The sequence below is a fragment of the Polyergus mexicanus genome, unplaced genomic scaffold (assembly GCF_030449975.1).
Source record: "Polyergus mexicanus isolate NDT 795.1 unplaced genomic scaffold, iyPolMexi1.0 SCAF_21, whole genome shotgun sequence".
NCBI classification, from domain to species: Eukaryota; Metazoa; Arthropoda; class Insecta; order Hymenoptera; family Formicidae; genus Polyergus; species Polyergus mexicanus.
The window spans coordinates 5158426-5172619 of NW_027223341.1; the positions used below are offsets into that span (position 1 = coordinate 5158426).

The 14194-nt window shown below is 33.3% G+C and overlaps 1 long non-coding RNA gene across 1 annotated transcript in view; it reads right to left on the reverse strand.

Annotated features, from left to right (window-relative positions):
* The window catches only part of LOC138941996 (uncharacterized), a 181632-nt gene extending 170647 nt beyond the window's left edge, over nucleotides 1–10985 (reverse strand). The window contains exon 1 of the long non-coding RNA XR_011448232.1: nucleotides 10317–10985. This is a non-coding gene — a long non-coding RNA (uncharacterized lncRNA). The remainder of the gene's footprint in view (nucleotides 1–10316) is intronic.
* Nucleotides 10986–14194: the final 3209 nt, after the last annotated feature.

Below are 14194 nucleotides of genomic sequence, written 5' to 3' on the forward strand. Positions count from 1 at the left end.
AGGACTTGGTTTTTCTTGAAAAAAGTTTGTAAGGTGGTTTTCGACAGTCAATTCCTCGGAATTGAGATTCTTGCCATTTAAACTATTCTGCAAAGACCGAAACAGATAAAAATCTGAAGGCACAATATCTGGAGAATATGGCGGGTGCTGCAGAATTTCCCATTGCGACTCCTGCAGTTTTCCTGCAGCTTATTCCTTTCAGTCAGGAGATGCGGCACCCGCGTATCAAGCTTGGAAATGTATCCAAGCTTTTTTAAATGACGAAAAGCGGTTGAATCATCGATGTTTAGCCTCTCAGCAATATCCTCAGTTGTAATACTTGGGTTTCTTTCCACTAAGGCATGCACAATGTCATCATCAATGCCAGAAGACCGTCCAGAGCGGGGTTGATCCTCCATGTTGAAATCACCATTTCGAAATCTGCCAAACCACTTTTTGACTATTCGGAGAGCAGGAGCGCGGTCCAAATTAACGCTTTGAATATTTTTTTGTGCAATCCCAACACTCACGCCTTTCCGAAATTCATATAGCATTACATGCCGCAAATGCACCTTTCGTTCTCCATTTTTAATGATTTCTCTTATGCACAAATGGACTTATCTGAACAATATCTGACGCTAAATTGACATAAGACAACGTCATCTATTCGGTATAAGCAACAATTACCACTTGAAAACAATAGAACTTCGCCACGCAGTAACTTAATGCCATCTATGAAAATCGGGCACGAACTTATGCAATCATCTAATATTACGCATTATCGATGTAATTGTACATCGTACTGTTAATATCGAGTCATTTTTAAGACTCCGACATGACGCGAAAGAGAAACATGAAACGTTTCCTTCTTTATATAAGGATTAAGATGTAATTACAATCACTATTCAAGATCAGATCGCAAATTTAAAACGTGCTACAATATTGAAAATCTTGTTATAGATGCTGCTTGTAAATACAGTGAAAAATACAAAAGACAAGTTAATTTTCAGCGTAATGTTTTTCTTTCGGCGCTTAGCGGCCTGTCACCTTTATTTGACGTTGTCAAGAGAGAATGCGTAGTAGCTCGTTCTAGCTACTAGGAAGAATTATTATTCGAAGCATAAAGTCTCATAAGTCTTATATTACGCGCGCACGACAAGGATTGTAAATCGCGCTGACAAGGCATAATGATTTCGACGTGATCATATCAAAAATTCATAGTCATCTCGCACCGTCTCGTCCATTACGAACGATCGATGAGGATTTAGGAAGTTCCAACTCCATCCATTTCCTTCGTCATCCATTCGATCCAATGATTAACATCGTGCGCGAGTAAAAGGAGGAAGAGGAAAATAAAGTTTGGCGAATATAGCAAACGAATCTTGTAAAAAACGGAAGACCGAGTTTTCTTTTTTTATATTTTACATATGTAAAATCGTATAATAAGAGAACAACATGAGGAGATAGTATTACTTATGGATTTCAAACGGATTTGACAGTCCGAGACTTCTGCTTTTTTGACTGTCCAATTTGGCATCAACAAATGTATAAGATTTTTCTAGCCATTGATAAAAGTAAATAAAGTTAATAGAACAGAACAGCGAATAGAAGAAGTTACATACACGCGTGCATGCACGGGGATAAATTCGTAGAAATTAAATTAAGCATCTCTCTCTTGGCTAAAATGTCTTATCGTTGTGATTGACGACTCGACCGTGTTTCGTTATGACGCTCGATAAGTCCTCGAAGCTACTAATGATCCAATGTATATAAAGAGCGTTATAAACGAAATTAAACATCTCGTACGTAGAGAGAGAAAGAGAGAGAAAAAGTCTCTGGCGGTTTTATCAGTCACGTAGATCTCCATTGCGTGCTGTTCCTATATTCTACGGCCACAGTCAACGGTACCATACTCGGAGTGGACTTTAAATCAGATTACAGTGTGCACTTTCCCGCCAACAGAAGTGAAAACACGCACATATACGACGTTGTAATACCTATATAAGTGGGATGGAAAGAGGAGAGGAGGTGGCAAACAAGCTGCGTCGAATCGACGTAAGTTTCGCGCTGCGAGGGCGAACCTCACCAAATTATGCAAACAAATACACGCGTATGGAGAAAGTAATTAATTTCTTAGTGTAAGAGATTGATTCCCCACATAATGAAAATACTACTAAAATACTCTATGTTGCCCTTTCATTTCCACACGATTACTGAGCAATATCCGATCCGCGTCCATCCCATCCACATCTATAATACCATATAGTGCATAATAAGCCTAGAAATTTAATCAGGGTAAGTGCCTTTTATTGAATGTGCATAATGTAACGCTGTCTGTCAATGTAACACGTAGTTATTTATGATACAAAATTGTTCTTCCTTTATCTTCCATTAACGAGGCGAGATCAATCCATTCCTACGATACAGATATTTTATTGAGTATCATAAAACTACACTTATCTTTAGCTAATAATTTTTTTTTAAGTATCTCTATATACGGGGTGTCCCATTTTAAAGGACCCACTCAAATATCTCAAAAACCAAGCCCGGAAGAGAAAAATGTTTCAAACAAAAGTTGTTTGGTTTCGAGGGGGCCATAAGATGGTGACAATGATTTGACCTTGGAAAATTATTTGAAGGTCATGTGAAGGTCAACTTTAAAATCTTAAATGGAAACCCCCATTTTTTATTTAGTATTCTTGTAGCTTGCCTCGAGAGCTTTCCAAAACACTATAATAAACTATTTTTTTATTCAGTACTTTTTGAGTTATTTTATATTTTAATCTGACATCTTTTGATATAAAAAATTAAATATCTCGTAAGTTTTCCAAAGTCAAATCATTGTCACCATCTTATGGCCCCCTTGAAGCCACGCGACTTTTGTTTGAAACGATTTTTCGATTTAACGCAGTGTTTCTGAGATATTTCAGTGGGTCCTTTAAAATGGGACACCCTGTATATATATATATATAATTTCGCAACTCTAATTCTATTATTATAAAGTTAAGTAATAAATAATTATAAGATTATCGAACAAATAATTTTTGGCTAAATTATCCTTATTATCCTCATATAATATATTCGTTAATATTATATACAGTAAATAAAATAAAATAAATTCCTCTCTTTATTATTATAAAGTTAACGAACAAATAATTGTTGGATAAATATTTATCCTCATATAATATATTCGTTAATATTGTATATAGTAAATAAAAGAAAATAAATTTCTCTCTTTCTCTAGCATTATTTTCCAACAACATACAAAAACAATTTATAACGCATGCTGATCTTAAAATCGTGCCAGTTTCTATCCTGGACATTACGTGCCTAACTGACGCTATTCTTTAAAAGATAAAATGTTTCCACGGTCAACGCGGCACTTTTGTAAACGCTGCTTTTTAAATTGCGCTGAATTGTGCAAAACTCGCTGACTCATATCGTAAATAATCTTAGTGAACATTATGAAGAAACAATACAAAGAAAAAATAATTGTTACAAATATTTCTTTTTAGATTGTGACGACGCACACTATATCATATATTAATATATATCATATAAAAAAAAAAAAAGAAAAGATTCATATCAATTAATTGATTATACAGACATATCCCGGGCATAAAAAATATAACATAAAATCCATTTAAAATTTCTATATCTTATATGTTTGTATCTATCTTATTATTTTTATGATTTTATATGTACATATATACCATATATGTGTATGTGTGTGTGTGTGTGTGTGCGTGCGTGTACTGCTTACAATTTAATAATTTATCCTATATTAATAATTACAGGGCATTATTGAATAAATATCAAATTGCGTTATCTCAACGATTTACTATTTTACATCCTCAATAATATTCCGGCATGAATGACGCGAAATAAAGCGTGACTAATGATTAAAGATTCGCTTGCCGCGGGTTATCAAAAGATGAGCAACGTCGAATATTGAAGACACGTACTAAAATGAGAGCAAATGTCCCGCTTATGCAGCAATATACTGGGTGGCCTATTTTAATACATCCAGTCGAATATCTCAGAAACCAAGCCGGGAAGAGAAAAATGTTTCAAACAAAAGTTGTGTGGCTTCAAGGGGGCCATAAGATGCTGACAATGATTTGATCTTGGAAAATCATTTGAAGGTCATATGAAGGTCAACTTTAAAATCTTAAATGGAAACCCCCATTTTTTATTTAGTATTCTTGTAGCTGACATCGATAGCTTTCCAAAACACTATAATAAAGTATTTTCTTATTCAGTACTTTTTGAGTTGACTTTAAAGTTGACCTTCACGTGACCTTCAAATGACTCTTCAAGGTCGAACCAATGGTACCATCTCATGGCCCCCTCGAAACCAAACAACTTTTGTTTGAAACATTTTTCTCTTCCGGGCTTGGTTTTTGACATATTCGACTGGATGGATTAAAATGGGCCACCCAGTATATAATGCGATATATATAATGCGAAAATGAATGTTAAAGCAATTAATCAATTAAGGAATATCTTTTACGCATAATCTCGTCGGTTTTAACATTCTCGTTTTATTATTAATTTTAAGGATATGCGTCTCTTTAAAGTTAACAACATTCTAAAACTTAAATCTTAACAATAATATGGGAATAAGCGACAAAGATAATATTGCCATTTATACATATGTATATCAAGCTAATGCGTTATCAAACAATACTAATCTCAACCTATATATAAGCGGAATAATTAACTTACTATCTATAAAAGAAGGATTAAAGTCTTGCGGAACGTGTATCTATATTACACAAATTTTGAATTTTAAAGTTTATAGAATATATAAAGTTGGAAATGAAATATTCGTTCGTACATAATACAGAGGTGTCGTTTCTAATCTCATATCTAAAGTATAAAACTAAACTGTATTGTGAATCTTCCATAATATACCATATGCGCACATATCAGGCTTTATAATAATCCCTTTAAAAAAAAAAAAAAAAAAAAAAAAACACCTTTTATAAAGCTTTCGCATACGAGAAAAAATATTAATCATCATTTTTAAAATTATTTTTTCATCTTTTATCCTCTTTTTATCTTTTTTTCCTTCGTACACTACAAATGTAAAATTTATCTAATCTTTTTCATACTTGTCAGAAAAAGGAAAAAAAGACACCAAATATGAATATAATTTATTGTTCTATTTTGTGCTCTTTCTCTATTGCTATCACTTCTTTTCCATTTTTCTTTATAGATATCTGTTTTTTTTTTGGGGGGGGGGGGGAGATACTATTTTTCCCCTTCTATTTTTTCCCAAAATCCTGAAACCCTTCAGTTTTAACGGAAATTTTTCCGAGAATGACCATAATTAATGCTTGTCACGTTGTCGCATTTAAACTGACCCTCACCACTTCCTTTCTACCTGACACATTTTTTTTCCGTATGTCAATGTAGGCGCGGTATCGCTGAGAGGCCTACCACGAAGATACGTATGATCAGACGACACGCACGACATTCAAGGCAGGGCAGTGTGAACTCGATGCTTCGTATGATTCATACGCGACGTGAGTAACTTTTATCATAAGACTCGTTGGACGCGTCATGATGGCTAAGAGCGAAGAAATAAAGACGACTTGAGAGTACAATGACGTAGCCGATCTATGGTCAAAATGGACTTGCCGCGTGCCAATGCATCTATGCGTAACCGGATATGTACTATGTGCTCTATTATATTTCGAGTAAAATAATGCAAATGTTACATTAGAATAAAAATAATTAAATATTAATTATAAATAATATACAGTAAATATGTGTAATTTCATATAGACACTTGTATTTTACAGTAAATATACGTAAGTAAAACATAAAATATTATTGTTACTATAAAAAGCGTGAAAAATATTAATACAAGTATTACGCGTTCGTTCATATTTTATTTTTAAGAAGAAACCGGACACAGATCGGTTACGTCAAAAATTAATAAATCTAATACAACCTTGAGTTTCATGAATTTGACAACGCGCGCGCGCACACAGTTTTGGGCCAATTTAAAATATAAAATTAATAATTAATTTATGAGATAAATAAATTCGCATCGTAGAATATAATTTAATCTCAAAATCGTAAATATTATCTTATATCAAATTAACTTTTTTATAGTAACTGTACTTTGAAAATTTTACGATTGTACAAAAAAAAAAAATTATAAAAGTAAAAATTTTAATCCTTTACTTTATCCCATAAATTGATTATTAATTTTATATTTTAAGAAGCTAAAAGTGCCCAGTGTGCGTAATGTAAATGTCATGAATCTCGAAATATATTAGATCGAATAACTCTTGACATAGCTGATCCGTCCAGTTTCTTCTTAAGCATCAGCATCTTCGATTATATCGTAAAAGCATAAAGACAATCTCAACAAGTATATTTATTTAACCGACAATGTGTTCAAACTTAAAAAAATACAGTGCGAATATCGAACGAGAAATGAATCACTCTCGTTAATGTAGCGCGGCTTTACATTTCCATATTAATGCGAAATCAATAAACAAAAAAAGCCGCATATATATTTCCGCTCAAAATACGATACAAGGAATGCATATAAAAATATCAAACTGCGATTTCAAATTTCCAGCCACTGAAATGGTATACATCCGTCGGAATGTTATTGAAACGGAAATGAACGTTTCAACTCGCTCATAGGTCGATGAATAAATCACACTATGTTAGCGTATAAGATTTGCTAGAAAATAATAGTAGACACTCCATTTAATGAATCATATAAACTTTTATCAAAACAATGTGTGGAGTATTTTTTTATAAAAAAAAAATATTTAATTCAATCCTTATATCTGAAAATTTCCAATTTTCTAAAATAAAGAGAAATTATTCTATATAATTTATTACTATCATAATGTATTATTGATAGAATTTTTTATATCCGACACGTGTATAAGTATGTCAAAAGCAGCGTACGCATTCGTTATCAATGTCCTTGAGACTTTATTTTTGATAGACGAAATCATTTTGTCGAGAAAATTGACTTTTCTCTTTGCATTTGAGACTCTTCTAAATTGCGAGATGAAACCTTATAATTAAATACTCTACGAAATTGTCGACCCTTGCTCGCTATCCAGCGACTCGATTGTCGTTTTAATAGAACGGTTCGGTTGTCTCGACTTTCAATAAAGGGAAGGAAGAGAGAGCCTGTACAAATAACTGCGTTTATAATATTGCAAAGCGGATCTCGTCCCGGAGAGAAAGTTCCTCGAACTTGATAATAACATATATTCGGAATTGACAACGCGCACCAATTATGTTGGCAAACTGTCTCGCAGTTCTTGTCATCTCGGGAAGCGGCAGTATAACGACGTTTATTTACACAAAATACGCGCTAAACTTCTCGTCAATTATTTGTATTTCATCATCGAAATAATTTACGATATTTTGATATTTAAAAAATTGTAAATACCATATACAGAGTGTCCCATTTTAAAGGACCCACTCAAATATCTCGGAAACACTGCGTTAAATCGAAAAATGTTTCAAACAAAAGTTGTGTGGCTTCAAGGTTAGGCCATAAGATGGCGACAATGATTTGACCTTGGAAAATCATTTGAAGGTCATGTGAAGGTCAACTTTAAAATCTTAAATGGAAACCCCCGTTTTTTATTTAGTATTCTTGTAGCTGACATCGAGAGCTTTCCAAAACACTATAATAAACTATTTTTTTATTCAATACTTTTTGAGTTATTTTATATTTTAATCTGACATATTTTCATATAAACAATTAAATATCTCGTAAAATATTTAGTTTTTGATAATTTTACCGCAATACTTCTATGTACAGAATAATGAGACAAATCAATTAGTATATAAAAAAAAATTGTTTTTAAGAAAATTATTTACAATGTATTTTTTTAAACAATTATTTGTTTTTTTTTTTTTTGGCACTAATTAATTTGTCTTATTATTCTGTACATGGAAATATTACGGTAAAATTATCGAAAACTGAATATTTTACGAAATATTTTATTTTTTTATATCAATATATGTCAGATTAAAATATAAAATAACTCAAAAAGTACTTAATGAGAAAAAATACTTTATTATAGTGTTTTGGAAAGCTCTCGAGGCAAGCTACAAAAATATTAAATAAAAAATGGGGGTTTCCATTTAAGATTTTAAAGTTGACCTTCACATGACCTTCAAATGATTTTCCAAGGTCAAATCATTGTCGCCATCTTATGGCCCCCTTGAAGCCACACAACTTTTGTTTGAAACATTTTCCGATTTAACGCAGTGTTTCTGAGATATTTGAGTGGGTCCTTTAAAATGGGACACCCTATATATTTATAGAATTAAAAAAAAACTATTATTATATATCAAATAAAAATTTATCTATATTTGAAAAGAGACATCCAGATGAAGAAAGTACAATACTAAGGCAACAAAGATCATAAACGAATTTTCATCCCATTTCTGGCTCTCGAAAAGCTTGATATCTTATTTCACGCCAAATGCGATAGATTGATCGCTGCTGCGAAAGAATTGATATCTCGCATCGCAAAACTGTTGCACCGAACAACAATGACTTACGGAAGATTGATATATATAGGTATGTAAGTAAATATTAGAAGAAGAGTATGTTTTCGCATCAGACTTTTTCCACAAGAGATATTTATTTTATCGATCCTATCTTCTTTTATTATGCGCATCGCGAGAATTCCAATAGCTTTTTGAACATTATGAAAATTATTATTATTTTTTTTTTTTTTGCAACTGCGTTCTGGATAAAATAAAAATTAGAAAAAAAAAGAAAACAATTAACTCTAATTTTATTCGTATCTTGAGAAAATTGTATTGTATTTTCTCTGTAATGTTAATATTTAAAAATTGCATGGCGAAATATATTTTCGATACGATATATGATTCTATGTAATAAAATATGCGAAAGTATCAATTAAAAGTACACATATCGTAATGGAATTTCATTGGTTGCGCGAGTATATAAACATAAACATTCGAAAAAATTCGACGTTTCGTAACGCGAAGTGCCAAGAACTGGCAAGATCAAATACATTTATCAAAGTCAATTTTGCGTATATGTTTGCGTATGCTTTGAATCAACGTTTATTTCATTCGCGTAGTTTATCTCGTATATTATTGATTTTTATAAAATACTATATGAAAATACATCCTAAATATATTCATGCCATTATTATCGGGTGGAGTTCCGAATAGGTGAACCCTCCGATTTTTTTGAAACTACACTATTTTTTGTATTTTTGAACGCTGATTACGAATATGATAATGAAAATTTGCGGCAAGGTCATTTTCAAGGTCAAAACAAAAAAAAAACTGAAAAAATATAACTTTTTAGATATTATTTCGATAAATATTGATGTAAGAAAAAAATGTTTCAAATAAAAGTTGCAGTTCTTGTAAAAATACATCATTTATGTTCTACAAATTTTTTGCGTAAAACTGGAAGTTTTCGAGAAAATCGATGTTAAAGACTAAAAACGGTGGGTGAAGTGCCCAAAAGTGCTCACCTCTGATTTTTTTGAAACTCAGTATTCTTACGTATTTTGATGCACTGATTACGAATATCATAGTGAAAATTGGTGCATTTCTCATTTTCATAATGAAAATCATGAAAAACCCATAAAAATTTTAGATCTTACAGAGAAAAACATTTGAAGTCCTATTCATTTTTACCGTACGAGTGATAGTTTTCATCAAAAACGATGGAATCTTATAAATCTTATATCTGTTCTCCCATCTAAGCGTGTACTTTGCAGTACATATACGATTCCACATGGGTTTACAATTTTCCACGTAGAGCGAGGTTCCACGCAAGTATATATAAAATTCTCCAAGTATATATAATATTTTATATTCTCTTCTCTCTCGATCTTTTATCTTTAAACGCCTCGCATGAGAGAGATAAATTTAAAATTACATCGGACGATCGCATTTAATATTAAATACGCGGTTAGAATACGATTCAAAGGCGAGAGCACGATTGCGGTCTTGCGACGAGATGGCATCGTCGTCGTGCGCGGTCGTGCGAGAAGCAAAAGTGCCCCGCTGCTACGCTGGAAGAGTCGAAGACAAAAAGATCCCGAGAAGATCACGCACGAAGGCTCGCCGCTCCGGACGAGATTCCATTCCGGGCGAGACCGCGTTACACGAAGAAAATGAAGACGGCCGGTTTGCGTGGGGCCTCGTGTGCCACGGATCGTCGTAACGTAGGATAAGCTCGATCGGCACTCTCGTAACATCCGAGGAAGAGACAATGTTATATTCGCACACGTGCATACACACACGCGCGCGCGCGCGCGCGCGTGAAAAAAATTGGTACTCACCGTCGACCGTTCGTCCAGCTCGTATCCGTCAATCAACAGCGACAATGTCCTTCATATCCTTCTCTCACCGCGTCTGTCACCTTTGCTCTTCTTTTGTCTCTCTCTTCACACAGCTCTCGTTGCTCCGATATCCTCACCAAGGGCGTCGCGTGCACAAGCCAAGACACATCGCGCGATACTGTGTGAACTTTGCTTCGAGACAGGCACTCCCGAATCCGAACGCGTAACGGCCGTTCAAACGTGGCGCACGACGTCACGCTATTTCGCGCAACCGACACACATATATATATATACACACACACGCGCGCGCGCGCGCGCGCGCGAACGTAGATTCGCCGGAGAGACAACGTATACCGATCTCGCGATGACGATACGAAACAAGGCGCAAAACAGATACAGTCGCGCAAATATAACGTGTAAATACGCGAATGTACTGATCGCGCGACGATCAGGCGAAATCAAGTATCGGCATGATGCACGCGAATGTAACGCGCACGTACGCGAAAAGTGGCGATCCTTCACGGGCAATCCTTTCTCACGCGATGCGCGGCATCGTACTTGGAACAATTGGCGAAAGCTCGTGCGAAAAGGAGAGATCTCTCGTCGAGAAAAAAAAAAAGAGAGACCGGCGTCGACGCTACGCGAGACGTCACAATACGACCTGCACGCGCGACTGACCGCGGTGAACTGAGCTTCGTCACACGGTGAGAGAGACGCGCGCTCCCGATCGGTGCGCTTCTAGCGGCCGATACTCGAAGCAAAGATGGCGTCTTTAATCGTTCTTCGATTCGTATCTCTCTTTCTTCGGCATGGTGCAGAAGAAGACATACATAGCGTACACAGCCGTCAGGGGAATGTACCTACATATGTAAAAAATAATGATTGACAGCCGTTTATGGCGAGGATCGTGAAAAGTTGAGTAGCTTTTGTTTACGATCGAGATTACGAGTGCTAAATAATAAAATATAAATATATTAAATAAGCAATTAATAAATTATATCAATTAATTCTTGTGAAGGTAATATTTACTCTAAACAAATTTTGTTTTAATATTTTAATGCATGGATATTTATTTATTCATAATATTTGCACAAATAGACATTGTTAACGTATAGATAAATTAGAGATTGTCTACGTAAACAGTTTTTATGAAACTAAAATTTTCGATAGTGAACATATATTTTCTTGTGTATGAAATATAATTATTAATTAGCGGATTCGAAACGACATCTAATTGCTAGTTATATTTTTATGTCGAGTGATGTTAAAGGGTTATTATTAGATTTTACATACATATTACAATGCAATTAATTAAACTTTGAGTCTTTTACGAACGAATAATATAATGTACAACATAATTGTGTTATTGTGAGAAAGTATTAGGTGTACAACTTTGCTTCCGCCGTTTTCCTATAGATGGCTTTAGCGGTAAGTAGTGGTCGAAATAAATAGATCATAGACGTCATGCGATAAACTTGGTCATCTGTCGACATAACCCCATAGAAACATTAGTCGATTTGTGTCCGCATCATAAAGTTATTCTCGATTGAAAATGTCAGTTTACGAGCCAAATTCTCGTCATTTTCGGGAGATTTTAATTTTCCGCTTCAATATATGAAGAAATCTGCGGCTGAGGCTCATCGAATGCTCTCAAATACTTATGGCGAAGCCGCTATTAGCGAAAGAACGTGTCGTGAGTGGTTTCAACGCTTCAAAAACGGTGATTTTCACGTCGAAGACCGGCATAACGGTGGAAGAGAGAAGGTTTTTGAAGATGCAGAATTGGAGGCATTACTTAATGAAGACTCGAGTCAAAGTGAAAAAGAGGGAGAAAGTAGTGGCCAGCGATGGACAATACTTTGAATCATAAACCAATTTTTTACAATAAAGCCTCGAATTTCGGAAAAAAACGGCGGAAGCAAAGTTGTACACCTAATAGTTAAATATTTTATCGGAGGGTCAAATTTATCCCATTATAGTAAAGCATATATTCGTTATTTTTCTACCGTAAATAATTTAAGAGATGGAAAAGAGAGATACTACATTTTATCTATTTTCAAAATGTCTAGTTTTATCTTATATATATATATATATATTTTTTTTTATTGACATAAATTTCAAATTAATAAGGCTTTGCAGAAAGATGATCAATTTGACGTAAAAGTAGTTCTATTAATCAGAAGAGATAAACATCACACGAGAAAATTTTACTCTTGTCTATAACAAAATGTTTATCGATCTAAAGAAAATACAATATAATCAATTTAACGTGATATGAAAACTAAATAATCACGAAAAGGCGAATGATTACATATAATAATTGTTACATAATGTATCAAGATATTCCGCGTTTTTGCTTTTATTTTATTTTTTTAAACAAACTAAGAAATTTTTTTTTTTTTAAATAGCTAATTTGTGTTAGCGTTACATTATAACACTATTTCTGAATGTTTCACGTCATGCACTAGTACCCCCCATATAACGATACTTTAACAATGTAACAATTTTATTCTGACGTAATTATTGAGTAATGCGATAAATACCATTTATTAATATCAGTTGAATAAATTATGTTTCATTCATCGCACTCTCCGTTCGCTCGCATTCCCACCGTTCATCCCCCTGCTTCTCCATCACCCTTTTTCAATCCTTTCCACCCATTTGCTTTCTCTCAGTTCTCGCTTTAAAGACGCAGTAATTTGTAGCAGCGGGTAATAAATTATTTAAGGGCGTTTTAATTTAAAGAAAAGATTAAATCATGCATTTTGTAATGTATTAAAGAACGCATCAATATATTTCAATGGTAATCAATTAAATTTTATTTGTTCTCAATTATGCATAAATTCCTTAATATAAAAAAAAGTATCGATTTTTTATTGGATATGCCATTTTGATCAAGTTACTTCATTTCTTATTTTTATATTTTAGTTATTTTTATAAAATTATGCTGAAAAGTTTTTTCATTTTATATTAATGTATAATCGGGAGGGATGATTACTTTAGAATACAGAAATTTAAATGATCAAATTAAACGTTATTTATCTTCTGTATAGATGAATTACAAACTTTCTTTTATCAAGATATTTTTCTGCTAATAATAAATTATATTTTGAAACCGAAAATACACATATTATATATATATCAAATGTTCTTCAGAAATATATGATAGGATACATTCCTGATGCTCACCGCGTATAATCTATATTCTATTAATAAACGGATGTTATATTACAAAATCGTATTTATTTCTTCTGTAAATTTTTTAAACCAAAGACACATGCAATGGTGGTCGATACGCTTATGGTTATATGACAGCTAGTACTAACAATAAGTATTTAATATTTGTTTCGATCTCCAGTCAGAAGTATGACAGGAAGAGAAAGATAGATAGAGAGAGAGAGAGAGAGAGAGAGAACCGTAAGTAGGGAAACTTATTATGTAATTCAAAAACTTTTGTTGGACGTACATATCATATATGGAATATGCAGGGGGAATGCAAAATTGGGTTTTGCTTAAACGAAAATTACACTATTAAGTTAAATTGCACTCTAAAGGAGCATTTTTATAAATTAAAGTTATAAAAAAGTTATATATTTACTGACAGACATGATATTAAATAAATGTATTTCTTTCAAAGTTATCTCTCCTGAGAAAACTATAATAAATCTTAAAAATTTATTATTGTGATAGATAAAATCGTTATTTCGGAAAATGTTTTATTTGCTTTTCAATAATATTAATTAAACAATTACTTGATCTTCGTTAAAGCAAATTCAATGCGGTGAAAGAGTGAGACAGATAGGATTAGCGAAGTGCTTTATAATGAAACCTTTGTAGCAGAAGGAGCGGAAGGTAATTTTTCAGACTTGTCTCATAGT